A 17941-nucleotide genomic window follows, 5' to 3' on the forward strand; every position below is an offset into this window, starting at 1 on the left:
TTATCTGGATAAATTCATGATTGTGTATTTGGATGATATTTTGGTGTTTTCCGATGATTGGGAGTCTCATGTGAAGCAGGTTAAGATGGTATTTCAGGTCCTTCGTGCTAATGCGTTGTTTGTGAAGGGGTCTAAGTGCCTCTTTGGAGTTCAGAAGGTTTCTTTTTTGGGTTTCATTTTTTCTCCCTCGGCTATTGAAATGGTCCCTGTTAAAGTCCAGGCCATTCATGATTGGACTCAACCCACATCTGTAAAGAGCCTTCAGAAATTTTTGGGCTTTGCTAATTTTTATCGCCGCTTTATTGCTAATTTTTCTAGTGTGGTGAAGCCTCTGACCGATTTGACGAGGAAGGGCGCTGATGTGATGAATTGGTCCTCTGCGGCTGTTGAGGCCTTTCAGGAGCTTAAACGTCGTTTTACTTCTGCCCCTGTGTTGCGTCAGCCAGATGTTTCTCTCCCTTTTCAGGTTGAGGTTGATGCTTCTAAGATTGGGGCAGGGGCCGTTTTGTCTCAGAGAAATTCTGATGGCTCTTTGATGAAACCATGTGCTTTCTTCTCCAGAAAGTTTTCGCCTGCTGAGTGTAATTATGATGTCGGCAATCGGGAGTTGTTGGCTATGAAGTGGGCATTTGAGGAGTGGCAACATTAGCTTGAGGGAGCCAAGCATCGCGTGGTGGTCTTGACTGATCATAAGAATCTGATTTACCTCGAGTCTGCTAAGCGGTTGAATCCTAGACAAGCTCGGTGGTCTCTGTTTTTCTCCCGTTTTGATTTTGTGGTCTCGTATATTCCAGGATCTAAGAATGTAAAGGCTGATGCCCTTTCTAGGAGTTTTTTGCCTGATTCTCCGGGAGTTCTTGAGCCGGCTGGGATCCTCAAGGAGGGGGTGATTCTTTCTGCCATCTCTCCTGATTTGCGGCGGGTACTTCAGGAGTTTCAGGCTGATAAACCTGACCGCTGTGCAGTGGGGAAACTGTTTGTTCCTGATAGATGGACTAGCAGGGTAATTTCTGAGGTTCATTATTCGGTGTTGGCTAGTCACCCTGAGATTTTCGGTACCAGAGATTTGGTGGCTAGGTCCTTTTGGTGGCCTTCCTTGTCGCGGGATGTGCGTTCGTTTGTGCAGTCCTGTGGGACCTGTGCTCGGGCTAAGCCTTGCTGTTCCCGTGCCAGTGGGTTGCTTTTGCCTTTGCCTATTCCTGAGAGGCCCTGGACGCATATTTCCATGGATTTTATTTCTGATCTTCCTGTTTCTCAGAAGATGTCTGTCATCTGGGTGGTTTGTGACCGGTTTTCTAAGATGGTCCATTTGGTACCGTTGCCTAAGTTTACTTCCTCCTCTGATTTGGTTCCATTATTTTTTCAGCATGTGGTTCGTTTGCATGGTATTCCGGAGAATATTGTGTCTGACAGAGGTTCCCAGTTCGTTTCTAGGTTTTGGCGGTCCTTTTGTGCTAGAATGGGCATTGATTTGTCTTTTTCTTCAGCATTCCATCCTCAGACAAATGGCCAAACGGAGCGAACCAATCAGACCTTGGAAACCTATTTGAGATGCTTTGTGTCTGCTGATCAGGATGATTGGGTGACCTTTTTGCCGTTGGCCGAGTTTGCCCTTAATAATCGGGCTAGTTCGGCTACCTTGGTTTCGCCTTTCTTTTGTAACTTTGGTTTTCATCCTCGATTTTCTTCGGGGCAGCTTGAGCCTTCTGACTGTCCTGGTGTGGATTCTGTGGTGGATAGGTTGCAGCAAATTTGGACTCATGTGGTGGACAATTTGACGTTGTCTCAGGAAAAGGCTCAACGTTTTGCTAACCGTCGTCGGTGTGTTGGTCCCTGGCTTCGTGTTGGGGATTTGGTCTGGTTGTCCTCTTGTCATGTTCCTATGAAGGTTTCTTCCCCTAAGTTCAAGCCTCGCTTTATTGGGCCTTATAAGATTTCTGAAATTATCAATCTGGAGTCTTTTCGTTTGACCCTTCCAGCTTCTTTTTCCATTCATAATGTGTTCCATAGATCCTTGTTGCAGAGATATGTGGTACCTATGGTTCCCTCCGTTGATCCTCCTGCTCCGGTGTTGGTTGAGGGGGAATTGGAATATGTGGTGGAGAAGATTTTGGATTCTCGTTTTTTGAGGCAGAAGCTTCAGTTTCTGGTCAAGTGGAAGGGTTATGGCCAGGAGGATAATTCTTGGGTTGTTGCCTCCGATGTTCATGCTGCCGATTTGGTTTGTGCTTTCCATTTGGCTCGTCCTGATCGGCCTGGGAGCTCTGGTGAGGGTTCGGTGACCCCTCCTCAAGGGGGGGTACTGTTGTGAATTCCGTTCTGGAGCTCCCTCCTGTGGTTGCTAATGGTATTTTTGTGAGTTCTGCCCTTGGGCTCCCTCTGGTGGTTTTGAGTTGAACTGCTGCTCCTTTCGGTGGCTGTAGCAGCTGCCTTCACTAATCGCCTTGCCTGGGTTTGTTATTTAAACCTGCTCTGGGCTTTAGTTCATGTCAGCTGTCAATGTTCTTGGTTGGATTTGGTTCTCTCCTTGGATTTCTCATATGGCCTGTCCTTGTCAGCAAAAGATAAGTTTTTGCTAGTCCTTGTTTGTCCATTTGTTTTGGACTTTATTGCTCTGCAAATATGTCTCTTTTTGTCCAGCTTGTCACTATGTCATATTCAGGCTAGCTGGAAGCTCTGGGAAAGCAGATTTGCCCCTCCACACCGTGAGTCGGTGTGGAATTCATTTTTGTAAACTCTGCGTGGATTTTGTAGTTTTTAATACTGACCGCACAGTATCCTTTTCTCTCTGTCTATTAAGTTTAGTATTGGCCTCCTTTGCTGAAACCTGATTTCATTTCTGTGTACGTCATTTCCCTCTCCACTCACAGTCAATATTTGTGGGGGGCTATCTTTCCTTTTGGGGTTTTCTCTGAGGCAAGATAGCTTTCTATTTCCTTCTTTAGGGGTAGTTAGTTCTTAGGCTGTGAAGAGGTGTCTAGGGAGAGTCAGGAACATCCCACGGCTATTACTAGTGTTGTTGTTAGGATTAGGGACTGCGGTCAGTAGAGATACCACCTTCTCAGAGCTCGTCCCATGTTGCGTTTTAGCCACCAGGTCATATCAGTGCAGCCTCTTAACCACCAGGTCATAACACACTGCGTTGAGAAACACGTGATGGTGTCTCCGCAGTGTTGGATGTTTTGATCTCCCCGAGGTCATTCATCCTTATGTTTATAGCCTTTTCACTAGGCACTGCTCCTAATAGCCAGTTTCCTACTCCACACTGATGAGGTGCAAATACCCCGAAACAGCTGTCTGTGGATGGATACCATGTTTTGACATAGGTGGTTTTCCTTTATTGGATGCTGCCCTTCCCGTGGTTGTTCCTTCCCGGTGAAAGACCTGGCTATTCATTGCTTGCGTTGAGAAACACGTGATGGAGTCTCCGTGGCTTTTCTACATGCATGTGAACTTGTAATGACCTGGAGAATCATAATGGCAGGTAAGTTTTAGCATTTAGTGAACATGGTAAAAAAAACCCACTATGGATTGCACTTCCTTTTTGCAATTTCACCCCCCTTGGAATTTTTTCCCCTTTTCCAGTACACAATATGTTAAAACCAATGGTGTTGTTCAAAAGTACAACTTGTCACACAAAAAAACAAGCCTCATATGGCTATATTTACCAAAATGTAAAAAATATTATCGCTCTGGGAAGAAGGTCAGCCTAAAACAGAAATTCAAAAACTGAAATATACCTGGTCGTTAAGAGGTTACATTTACATTCATGTACTAGATACATGTGTTCGAACTATATAGTTATTTTTACCTGTACTTATTAGTGAATAAGGATCATTTAAAAAAAAAATACACTGCTACATTTTGGTTAATTTAGATAGTTGTTTGGCTGCAGGTATAAAATTATGAATGGATTAAGAATTTAATATTTAACCCTTTTTATTGAAGATAATCCAATTCATGTATCAAACTTAAATTCTTCCTTTAACAGCAATCCTAGTCTATCACCTCTCTCCCACTCCTGGATATCGGCACGTTATCAATATCCCTGAACTGTATTAATGTGTGGTAATTAATATGCCGTAATGCAGCTCTATTCTGATTGGATGACATATCTGGTCTTCAAGGGCTATGTTCCGATTGGCTCTCTGTCTACCGGACAACAAGAATGCCAGGATATGATTGGATGAGGTTGATACACCCCCTTCCTTCCCCACCATATCCATTTAAAATGTGATATTCCAGCAATTATTATGTAAATCTTTTATATTCTGCTTTGTATATGTTATATAAACATGTGGATTAATGCTTTGTTATATATTTTGCACTGGGACTTTGCATGTGTTTTGGGGCTTTTAAGATTTACTTGGATGGGATGTTCTGTGGTTGGGGTGTTATTTGATTGGTGTTATCTTGATGATTTATGCTATTTATGTGACACCATTTTGTATGCTTGATAATGACTGATGGCAGGTCGAAATGTTGAACTTTATGGCCAATTTTGGATGCTGTCTACCTTTTTTGAGATAAAGGTCTCAATCTGCGCTTGTGTTTTGCCTCTGGCAGTCATTTTCCCGAAGTCTTTAGCAGTGAAAAAATGAGAAGTGAGTGGACTCCAACAACATTTTGTGAAAGCCCGGGGCCCAACTCAGCCTCGCACCACCGAACACCTCTCCTCCTGACCTGGAGGCTGCAGCATCACCCCATTCCTGCCACCGCTGTCATCCCCCTGCAGCAAGAACCCTGGACACGGCTCCAGTGCAGCCTCTCCCCCGGTAAGCGTAATTAGTTTTATAAGATGCACCTCCATTTTCCCCCTAAATTTTGGGGGAAAAAAGTGCTTTTTATAGTCCCAAAAATACGATAATGACATATGAATTTGGTAATACCCCTTTGAATTATATATTTTCCTATAAAATTGTGTTAGGATTTTAGCAAAGAAATTGTACTTATAAGGGCTCATGCAGATGACTGTATTTTTGGTCCAAGAGCAATCCAACAAAACATTGGATCGCATTTGGACCAATGTTATTCTATGGGGCTACACATATATCCAGTTTTTTCCTTGGACATAGTCCCTCCAAGGAAGAATCTCAACATGCACGATTTACATTCGATATTTAGATTGCACTCCTTGGCCATGCAAGTCAATGAGTCCGTGGAGAAGAATCAGACTGCACTCGATTGAATGACATTGACTGACATAAGAGAGAAGGTGGAGAATTTTCGCTTATCAAACTCTGATCACAGTATAATTAGCATAATCCGCCTTATTCGCTCTGCTAAGAGTTAGTACGGTGGCGTGACCCTTGCCTAAAAGTTAAACAATTATAAAAAAGTTATACAATTATAAATTCAATATAGAACTGATAAAAAAATCTGTTTCAAAATCTCTTCTTGAAGTCATTCAGTTGAAGCCAGCAATGATAATTTCCTTTTGTTGGCCAAGCCCACTGGTGCATGGTTCGTTACATTTACAGTACAGACATCAGAGCTCTGTCTCTTCCATGTGCCCATCATATAACAGTGATTTATATTCACTGGAATAATAAAGATTCCAATCAAGTAGCAGTAAGCAAAAAAATAGAGGAAGAGATACAAATGAATGACCATAATATAGTTTTATTCACGAGAGCATATATAATTTATTTTATTATTTCAGCTCATACATACAGTCATGGCCGAAAGTGTTGGAACCCATGAAATTGTTCCAGAAAATAATTGCAAGTACACGAGAAATAAACATGTGTATAACAAAACATCCATAATTGCAATAATTTTTTGTAAGAAATTCTTCCTTTTCTGGAACATTTTCAAGGGTGTCAACACTTTTGGCCCTGACTGTATCTAAGTGATGAATTCTATAGTGCAACAACAAATACTACAGCTATGAATGGCAAATGCTTTGATAATATAGAACATATTCAAGCTATATCCATAAAATGGTGACATTATATATTGAAAATATTGGAGGATATATTATATAACTATTATAACCTCATGTAAATGATGAATTCCCCTCTATTAGAGATGTTTGTGCCTCACACGGGGACCGATGAATTAGAATCGAGACAGAGTAATGACATTGTATTCCTTTGACTTTTGCCAGAGTTGTTGAGAGAAGGAGAGAGATCTGCATGAAATTCCCCAATGTCACACTTCACAGCTAAATTTAGTGATGCCAGCTGGAAACAGCTTCTTAAAGTGCAGTCATTTTAATATCTTAGCTCTCACTTTGATAGGGTAAGTGAAATCTCCTCCATGTATGTATTTATGAGCTCATCCTCTCAAACCGCCATAAAAAACACCTTAAATAAACATTTTAGAACCCAACGTGTTTACTGGAATTTTCTTATTATAAACTGATGTCGGATTACTGATATTATATTTCATATTTCTTAACAACCTGCCAGTTTTATCAGCTGCTTCCAAATTGTAAGCTTTACATACCTGAGGTTATCAGCAGAACATTTCATTTTCCTTTTTTTTCACCTGCTATGAATAATTCATTAGATTTACTTTCTTACTTTAGACATGGAAAGTGTGTGTCTTACAGAAAGCTTAGCATTGTTAAGAATGGCAACATTTTCACTGGATCAGAAACCACAGCTTAACAAGGCTGCTGGAAGCAGATAATATAGAAGAGGCACAATAGAGACTGGATTAAAGATGGATCACATTAGAAGAAGGGTCAGATGGAACTGGAAAGAACTTCCGCCACTTGTCTGCCAGTAGACCTCCGGAAAAAATGTCACTTGATCTCATTTTTATTACTTTTTTATATTTTGAAAAGTTTCATAATTTAAAGAAAGTTCAAAAGGCATTTAAAATAACAAAAAATATATTTGTATAAAAATATAAATGCTATTCAGTTTTCATAATGACATAAAATACATAAAAAGAAAGAATCGTTGACAATATTACTTGAATGACCAGACCAGAGTGTTCAAGGAGACTAGTTTGAAAAAAAGACTACTTTTGATTTAATTAAAGGGAAAACCTCCTTCAATTATCCAGAGCATTCATCAACACCTGTGTTTTGCATGTCTTGATCAAGGATATGAAGGAGCAAGATGCATCAGGGAGGAGAATGCCTCTTCAAGGGTTTGTCTTGTCTTGTGAAATTCTGCAGTCACACTGTGTGACTACATACTTTTGAATCCTTTTAGCTTACACATTGCACGCTGCCAAGATTCTCCAGTGCCACTGGCAAGACTGTGTCCCATTCATGGCCTCACTCGATTCCCTTGTAATGAGTGAGGCCAAGTATTTCTGATTGGCACGTGACCAAATGTATGCAGATCCGATGTTTGTGGTCATTTGATTGACTGTTCTAGACACCAGAGAATCCTGACAGCTTACGTTGCGCGTGCTACAAGGATTCAAAAGTCTGTAATCATAAACATTATGAGGAAGAAAAGATAATCCAGGTTTGTTGTTAAAATAAAAAAGCCTTTATTTAAAAAAAAATGTAAAAAGAAAAGGATAGCGTAGAATACAAAATCAATTGTAAATGCAGATGGATTGGCAGGTACAGAAAAAACGTAGAAGAAACCGGATGCGCCTTGAACACTGTGAAGTGTTCTTAAACTCGGTATACACCGAATAACAAGTCACAGGTCACTTATAGGAGTTACACCTCAATCGATAATGTCGGATGAAAATCACCTGAGAAATAGAGGCGAGGTTATCTCTGACAACATGGAGTAAAATACTAAAATCAACCATAGAAACGTAGAAAAGACAAATAAAAAAAATATATCTTTAAAACAACCATCATGTGATATAACAAACATATTCAATAATGCAACATAATTCCTCTTTTAAGGTTTAAGCCTGTGGGAAGTTGTGTGTTTAAAACAATAATCAAAAATGCCTCCCTGTTACGGAGAGCTTTTTCCCTATCACCAACTCTAATATTTCTGGGAATGTGTTCAATAGCATAAACCAAACAATCTAATATTTGTCTGTTATGTACTGTGATAAAGTTATTGGAGATGTTAGATACTACAATTAGTTGGTTAGGATATGTCATATAAGTGTTCCCGTATCCTAGTTTTTATTTTGCATGTGGTAGATCCAACGTACTTGAATTTACAGGCAGGGCATCCAATAATATATATGACATATTCAGAGATACAGTTAAGAACATTTTTTATTTGAAAAGTCTTGGAGTCATCTGAGTTGGAAAATATTGTAGCCTTTAGGGACTGAACAAAGGTTTTACATGGATATTGTCCACATTTAAAATACACTTTTTGTAGAAAGCCAGTTGTGTGCATTGGAATTTTTCTGTGAACAATACAAACTAGATGATAAAGAGTTTCCAATTGTGGGGGATGCCTAGAGTCTATTCTAATACCATCTTGTGAAACGGTGTCCATGATGTGATCATCCTCAGGATGGTAAGATTATGGTGTACAATGTTAGAAATGGTTTTGAAATGAGTGCTGTAAGTGAGAAGCAAAGTAGGTTTTTGTCGTGAGAAAACATTATCACAGTGTGTTTTTTCTGCATTAAATCCTGCCTATTTTTCTTCTGAGCAATTTTAGAAACACGTTGAGCCCAATTCGTTATGGAAAAGGACAGAATTACTACAACTTTGTTTGGCTCTCAGAACTTCACCCACAGGAATGGCTTTGATAACATGTGACAGGTGAAAACTGTCAGCATGAAGAATAGTGTTCCCTGCTGTTTTTTCGCGGTAAGTGCAGCTGATGATGGGTGCACCATGTTGATCTGTCAGGGATAAATCCAGAAAAGAAATGGTTTAATGGTGGAAGGAATCAGTGAATTTGAGATTATATGGATTTTTGTGTACATACTCCAAAAAGGAAGATATCAAAGAAATGTTGTTACAAATGATTAATATGTCATCTGTATATCTAAAGTACCAATGAATGGAATTATAAAACAGATTGTTGGTATTGTAGATATAAGATTCCTCCCACCACAACATTATCAAATTGGCTACAGATGGAAAGAATTTTGCCCCTATCGATACTCCGCTCTTCTGCAAAAACAAAACATGGAGTGGTTATGGGCAGGTACAGACTGGGGCCGAAATTCAGCCCTGGCATTTGAAATCACACAGGCCCATGTTGTCCTTGTTTCCAAGTACCAGATGGTGATATATTACTAATATTACCCTGGATGGAGGAAAGCAATATTTACTACAAGTCAAATATTTCTAACGATACCTGTGGCCTGCTGGGGTAAGTGACTTGGTGTTCTGTCACAACTCTTAACAGTATGCCTCAAACAATCAGACACATGGGTGGAGTAGTAAGATTTTTGTGAGTTTTTGGAAGAGCATGCATAATTGGGATTGTAGGATAGTCCACTATGAGAAAATCTTTCTGATTCTGAGAAAAATATCCTTGAGAGAAACCCTCAGGAATAATACATTCATATAGGGAGGAGAAAGAAATGGTGGGATCCTGTTTAAGATGAGTGTAGACACTTTTATCTCAGAGCATATCTTCAATTGCAGACACATAAAAACTCTCATTCATAACAACAACAGATCCACCTTCTTCCGACATCTTTATAATAATGTCTGAATGGGAGAGTAGCATCAGACGTGGATAATTTTTTTGTTTTAGAAGAAATGTCGGTGTCAGATAAATGTTTTTTAAGATCTCTTTCTACATTCTCCTGAAAACGATCCATGGCGCTAGTACACATCCGAACAGGATCAAACAGAGGATACTTGATGTTAAAATAAAGAGTATTAACATCTTGGGTGGATACTGCATTAGAATCCAAAATCATTAATTGAATGAGATGATTCTGTTCTGCAACATTTTGTGATGCAAAGACATTAGTAGGTGGATCAGATGTGTGAAGTTCACATGGGCTGTTATCTGTGAAAAAATGCCTTTTAAAAGTCAGATCACGGACAAACTTGTTGATCTCTTTAATAATGGAAAAAAGTTCAGACTGGTGTTAGTAGGTGGAAAGTTTAGTCCACATGATAATAATTTAACCTCGGCACTTGATAGTGGTGTGGAGGAAATATTTATAACATCTAATGTTAGGTTCTGTTGTGACTCTTCAAACGATTTTTGAAGAAAGCTGGAGTGATTTCCGTGTTTGCGACGACCTCTTCTCCTCTGTTTTTTGGAAACGCTTTATAATGTTTGGGTTTCATGTAATAGTTGGATTGAGATTTGGAACCTTTAGTTTTATTAAGGGATGAAGCATTGATAGGAATCAAACAATTCGAGGAATCATAAAGATTGCCTGCACACTTTCACCACAAGACCAGACATGAATTTAGTGCATCTTTCAGCTTCCGTCCACCACATGAAAAAGAGACTGAATTACGATTCCATCATAATTTACGCCACTTTGTGCTAAAGGTTTTAATAATAATAATAATAATAATAATTATTATTATTATTATTATTATTATTTTAATTTATATAGTGCTGACACATTCCGCAGCACTTTACAATTAAGCGGGCACATTTACAAACAATAAAAACAATGCAATGTAACACATTTCAATAGTTATAGGAAGAGTAAGCACCCTGCTCGCAAGCTTGCAATCTATAAGGATATAGGGGGACACAAAAGGTAGAACGTACTGAAATGTACGGTCCAGCCAACATTATTATAATAAAGGTTTTCATATTAAGCTGCGTGATTGGGAGCTCAACCAGTATCTGTCTTAGTGGAGTTACTGTGTGCTGTTGAGTGCATTGAGGATGTGGAGACAGATTAATAAGCAGGAGCAGATTATGATTAACATTTAGAAGGAGGGAAGAGGGGGAGTTAGGTTAGTGAATTGAGGTGATAGGCTTGACTAAACAGATGTGTTCTTAAAGCAACTTTAAAAACATGGGTGCTAGATATCAGTTGGATTGTTTGAGGTAGTGCCTTCCAGTAGACTGGCGCAGCACAAGAGACGTCTTGGAGATGGAAATGCGAGGTTTGGATTATGGAGTATGTTAGTCTTAGATCAGTTGCAGAACAGAGGGCAGGGTTGAGGTCGTAAACAGAAATAAGGGAGGAGACTTAGGGCAGTGCATAACTATTGAGAGCTTTGTGGGTGGGAGAGATGACTTTATATTGGATCCTACAATGAGTGAATAACCAGTGTAGTGACTGGCACAGGGTAGGGGAGTCAGTGAAGTGACTGGACAAAAAATGTGATCCTTCCTGCTGCATTCAGGACGATTTGGAGAAGAGAAAGTTTGGTTAGAGGGAAACCGATCAGAAGAGAGTTGAAGTAGTCCAGACAAGAGTGAATAAGAGTGATACTAAGAGTTTTTGCAGTTTCAATTGTGGGAAAAGGTCAGATTCCGGAGATGTTTTTAAGGTGCAGGTTACACAAGCCAGTGAGTGATTCAACATAGCAATTAAAGGTAAGTTTTGTCTCAAATATGACTCACAACAGTGATCTTGCTGCTTAGGAATTATGGTTGCACCACCCAAAGAAATTGAAATGTCGGGTATAGGCAGGTTAATAGAGGGAGGAAACACATGGAGTTCAAGTTTGGAGAGATTCAGTTTCAGATGAGGGAGAACATAATATTAGAGACTGCAGAAAGACAATTCCTGGTATTTTGTATTAAAGTGCAGGTGAAGAGGTGTAAAACTGGGTGTCATCAAGATAGTGATGACTCGGAAACCAATAGGGCAGTATATATTGAGAAGAGGAGAACAGCTAGGACTGGGAACTCTGATAGTAAGGGGAAGAGTAGAGGAAGAAAAGCAGGGAAAATATACTGTGAAGGAACAGTTAGAGAGATAGGAGGAGAATCAGGAGAGAACAATGTCCTTGAGACCATTTAAGTGGAGCATAGTGAGGAGGAGCTGGTGATCCACAGTGTCGAATGCTGCAGAGAGATCCAGGAGAAATAGCATGGAGTAGTGACCATTAGATTTTGCTCTTAATAGATCATTAGAGACTTTAGTAAGGGCAGTTTTAGAAGAGTGTGAAGGGTGGAAACCAGATTTTAAAGGGTCCAGAAGAGCATTATCTGTGAGATAGCAGATGAGAACCAACCGTTCCAGGAGTTTGTAGATAAAGGGAAGATTATGATGAGTTTTCAATCCACACTTCGCCACGTCCCCTCCACACTAAGCTCCATCTGGTTTTTGAAAAGTTGAAAAAGCGACAAAAAGAAGCATCATTTTTGTGCAGCTACAAGTTATGCAAAAAAATTTATATAGTTCAACATTTTTATGACATAAATCTAGAGAACTGAACTGTTGAATTGGAGTCAGAATGTCTCTGGGGGTCTTAGCTCATCTGATCACTAGAATGACAAGCTAATAGGGGAATCATGCAATTATTTGTTTTACCCAGGTTATTGTTGCAGGGAAGTTTGATAACTGGTTATCTCACCAATTGTGACAGATTATTTGGGGGCTGGAGAAACTTTTCATGAGTTATTTTGGCATTCCTATTGGCTCCATGTGATGGCTTATTTCCCCTTTGTTCAATGTAAAAGGAATCACAGCACCATAGAATGGTTTAAAAAATACAGGATGTCTATTCACCAGAAACACATTAGGCTTTCATCATTAATGATCTTTGCCATGCATAAAATCTCAGAATTTGCATGGGAAGGTTTTCATCTCCTTCTAAACATACAATGTACTATTATTATGTAGGTCCCAATCTTTGCTACAAACTGAGAAACTTAGTTTGCATCTTTCATGGCAGGTAATGGCTGTATATGTTTTTATGGCAGCTAGGGGACTGATGAGGGCTCAGGTAACTGCCATTATGGCACTCCTATTAAGACCAGCCAGTAACTAGCATTCTTTATTATTTGACACTAATTTATTCAACAAAATGGTAAACTTTTCAAGCAACAAAGATACTGTCATCTAACCCGGGATAATTGTAGAGCCAGAACTACAAAATTGAACTTCATCAGTTGAATGAAAAAGGCATCAATGTGACTGGGTACAATGCATTAGGAGTAGTGTTGAGCATTCCGATACCGCAAGTATCGGGTATCGGCCGATACTTGCGGGTATCGGAATTCCGATACCGAGATCCGATACTTTCGTGGTATCGGGTATCGGTATCGAAACAACATTAATGTGTAAAAGAAAGAATTAAAATAAAAAATATTGCTATACTCACCTCTCCGACGCAGCCTGGACCTCAGCGAGGGAACCGGCAGCGTTGTTTGCTTAAAATTCGCGCGTTTACTTCCTTACGTGAAGTCCCGGCTTGTGATTGGTCGCGTCCCGCCCATGTGGCCGCAACGCGACCAATCACAGCAAGCCGTGACGTAATTTTAGGTCCTTCAGGATTTTAAAATTACGTTCTGGCTTGTGATTGGTCGCGTCGCGGTCACATGGGCGACGCGACCAATCACAAGCCGTGACGTCACGGGAGGCTGGACACGAGCGCATTTTAAAATGCGCGCGTGTCCTGCCTCTCATGACGTCCCGGCTTGTGATTGGTCGCGTCACCCATGTGGCCGCGACGCGACCAATCACAAGCCAGAGCGTAATTTTAAAATCCTGAAGGACCTGAAATTACGTCACGGCTTGCTGTGATTGGTCGCGTCGCGGCCACATGGGCGGCACGCGACCAATCACAAGCCGGGACTTCACGTAAGGAAGTAAACGCACGAATTTTAAGCAAACAACGCTGCCGGTTCCCTCGCTGAGGTCCAGGCTGCGTCGGAGAGGTGAGTATAGCAATATTTTTTATTTTAATTCTTTCTTTTACACATTAATATGGATCACAGGGCCTGAAGGAGAGTTTCCTCTCCTTCAGACCCTGGGAACCATCAGGGATACCGTCCGATACTTGAGTCCCATTGACTTGTATTGGTATCGGGTATCGGTATCGGATTGGATCCGATACTTTGCCGGTATCGGCCGATACTTTCCGATACTGATACTTTCAAGTATCGGACGGTATCGCTCAACACTAATTAGGAGATAAAAAAAAAATGCTTGACCTTTGCTACTCCCACTCATGTATTAAATATGATGCAGACCCTAGAAAGCAAGCATGTACAGTATAACCCTACTTATGAAAAAAAAAATACCAAGAGATACGGGAAGCACAAAATAACATGGCCCACAACTATGAAATATAACCTAATGTTTTACATAATTGTTTTATTATTGCAGAACTTAATTCCAAAATAATTTAAACAGAAGTCTTTATATTTTTATATTTTTAAAATACTTAGAAAACTTAGAAATATGTTGTGAATTCCGTTCTGGAGCTCCCTCCTGTGGTTGCTAATGGTATTTTTGTGAGTTCTGCCCTTGGGCTCCCTCTGGTGGTTTTGAGTGGAACTGCTGCTCTTTTAGGTAGCTGTAGCAGCTGCCATCACTGATCGCCTTGCCTGGGTTTGTTATTTAAACCTGCTCTGGGCTTTAGTTCATGCCAGCTGTCAATGTCTTAGGTTGGATTTTGTTCTCTCCTTGGATTTCTCATATGGCCTGTCCTTGTCAGCAAAAGATAAGTTTCTGCTAGTTCTTGTTTGTCCATTTGCTTTGGACTTATTGTTTTGCAAATATGTCTCTTTTTGTCCAGCTTGTCACTATGTTATATTCAGGCTAGCTGGAAGCTCTGGGAAGCAGATTTGCCCCTCCACACCGTGAGTCGGTGTGGAGTTCATTTTTGTAAACTCTGCGTGGATTTTTGTAGTTTTTAATACTGACCGCACAGTATCCTTTTCTCTCTGTCTATCAAGTTTAGTATTGGCCTCCTTTGCTGAAAACTGATTTCATTTCTGTGTATGTCATTTCCCTCTTCACTCACAGTCAATATTTGTGGGGGGCTATCTTTCCTTTGGGGGTTTTCTCTGAGGCAAGATAGCTTTCTATTTCCTTCTTTATGGGTAGTTAATTCTTAGGCTGTGAAGAGGTGTCTAGGGAGAGTCAGGAACATCCCACGGCTATTACTAGTGTTGTTGTTAGGATTAGGGATTGCGGTCAGTAGAGATACCACCTTCTCAGAGCTCGTCCCATGTTGCGTTTTAGCCACCAGGTCATATCAGTGTGGCCTCTTAACCACCAGGTCATAACAGAAATACTTAGAAAATACTTAGAAAATCATATATTACTTCTTTTACACTTCACAAAAACTTGCTACTTTATGTTGGTATATCTCAAAAAATTCCAATAACATATTTTTTAATTTGTGGGTATAACATGAAAAAAATTGATCATTAGGAATCAATTCATAAATCAAACATTTCTAGACTCCTACTTTTTCTTACCTTTGATTCGGCAAAAACCCTTACTATTGCCCGTATTCATCCTCGCCTGGCCTACTACAACTCTTTAGTAACCGGTCTCCCTCTTACTAAACTCTCCCCTCTCTAGTCCATCCTGAATACAGCAGCCAGGATCATATTCTTTTCCAACCACTACACTGATGCCTCTACCCTGTGCCAGTCGCTGCACTGGTTATCCATCTGCTCCAGAGTTTGATATAAGACCCAAAAGAAAAACAAAGCTAATGCAGCAAGGTAATAAAAATTGTGAATTGTGTTAAGTCATTATTATGAGCAATTATAAAATAGGGAGCATAATGATAGAGACCCCACAAATCCAGAAAACAGAAGAAAATAAGTGATAGAGCGTATGTGCACTGGTAAAGCATAAAGGGTCTAGTGGATACACATGTAAGTCATAAAATCCAAACAAGGTATCAATATAGTATGGTAACAATACAAAAAAACAATACATTGTAAAAAGATAAACATGACAGAAATCCTCATGAAGATGCTAATGAGTATTACACAGTGTCTGTCTAGTATTAGGTAATTAGCTACAATAATGAATAAAGTGCTTGGTAGTATCAAATGATCAGACAGATCGATAATACAATGCAGTGACACATGCAATCTTATATAATGTCCAATTTGGTGCACAGCTATGTGGAGACTGGTGTGGACCAGCCAAGAGATATCCTGATGGCAAAAAAAACAAGCTAGGCACAAATAGTAAATGAGTGTACAACTTTATAGACACATATGGAATGTAGTCATCTGAACTACCTGGATGGAGTGAGGATAGGTACCCCAACAAGCGTTTTGCGTTAGCTTCTTTGGGGGAATATCAAGTTCAATTTTAAGCTTTCCAATTGCACCCAAAAAGTGCTCCACAGTTCAGCACCACTCTGCATCTACTCCCTTGTCTCAGTCTACCACCTACCCATGCTGTTTGTTCTACTAATGACCTAAGACTAACAACCTAAATAACTCAAACCTCCCTCTCCGGTCTCCAAGACTTCTCACTTGCTGCACCAATTTTTTGGAATGTATTACCCAGGGCAAGTCAATTAATTCTCAATATCAATAGTTGTAAGTGTGGCTTAAAATGCTTTTATTTAGACTGGCCTATCACATTTCCTCACTTATCTAACTATTCCCATTTTCCCCATACAAAATTGTCTTCAAAATCAGGACTCTAGTAGCATCTGTTCACACACCCTCCTTGCACTTAATAGCCCTCTGTATCTGCACTGTACACATATTGGCTGATGACCTGTTCATGCAGCATTAAGTGAATGCCCTATTTAATATACACTACTCAAAAAAATAAAGGGAAAACTACAATCCCACATCCTAGATATCACTGAATGAAATATTCCAGTTGTAAATCTTTATTCATTACATAGTGGAATGTCTTGAGAACAATAAAACCTAAAAATGATCAATGTAAATCACAACTAATGTCCCACGGAAGTCTGGAGTTGGAATGATGCTCAAAATCAAAGCGGAAAATGAAGTTACAGGCTGATCCAACTTCAGTGGAAACGCCTCAAGACAAGAAAATGATGCTCAGTAGTGTGTGTGGCCTCCACGTTCCTGTATGATCTCCCTACAACACCTGGGAATGCTCCTGATGAAGCAAGGGATGGTCTCCTGAGGGATCTCCTCCCAGACCTTGACTAAAGCATCTGCCAACTCCTGGACAGTCGGTGGTGCAAATTGACGGTGTATGGTGTGAGATATGATGTTAAAAATGTGTTCAATTGGATTCAGGTCTGGGGAACAGGTGGGCCAGTCCATAGCTTCAATGCCTTCATCTTGCAGGAACTGCTGACACACTTCAGCCACATGAGGTCCGGCATTGTCCTGCATTAGGAGTAACCCAGGGCCAACCGCACCAGCATATGGTCTCATAAGGGGTCTGAGGATCTCATCTCAGTACCTAATAGCAGTCATGCTACCTCTGGCGAGTACATGGAGGGCTGTTTAGCCCTCCAAACAAATGCCACCCCACACCATTACTGACCCACTGCCAAACTGGTCATGCTGAAGGATGTTTCAGGCAGCAGATCTCTCTCCACGGCATCTCCAGACTCTGTCACATCTGTCACATGTACTCAGTGTGAACCTGCTTTCATCTGTGAAAAGCACAGGTCACCAGTGGTGAAGTTTCCAATCCTGGTGTTCTGTGACAAATGCCAAGCGTCCTGCACGGGGTTGGGCTATGAGCACAACCCCAATCTGTGGATGTTGGGCACTCAGACCATCCTCATGGAGTCAATTTTCAACCGCTTGTGCAGACACATGCACATTTGTGGCCTGCTGGAGGTCATTTTGCAGGGCTCTGGCAGTGCTCCTCCTTTTCCTCCTTGCACAAAGGCTGAGGTAGCGGTCCTGCTGCTGGGTTGCTGCCCTCCTACGGCCCCCTCCACATCTCCTGGTGTACTGGCCTGTCCCCTGGTAGCACCTCCAGCCTCTAGACACTAAGCTGACAGACACAGCAAACCTTCTTGCCACAGCTCGCATTGATGTGCCATCTTGGATGAGCTGCACTGCCTGAGTCACATGTGTGGGTTGTAGAGTCCGTCTCATGCTACCACGAGTGTGAAAGCACAACCAACATTCAAAAGTGACCAAAACATCAGCCAGAAAGCATTGGTACTGAGATGTGGTCTGTGATCCCCACCTGCAGAACCACTCCTTTATTGAGTATGTCTTGATAATTG

The sequence above is a fragment of the Ranitomeya variabilis genome, chromosome 2, assembly GCF_051348905.1.
Source record: "Ranitomeya variabilis isolate aRanVar5 chromosome 2, aRanVar5.hap1, whole genome shotgun sequence".
Lineage (NCBI taxonomy): Eukaryota > Metazoa > Chordata > Amphibia > Anura > Dendrobatidae > Ranitomeya > Ranitomeya variabilis.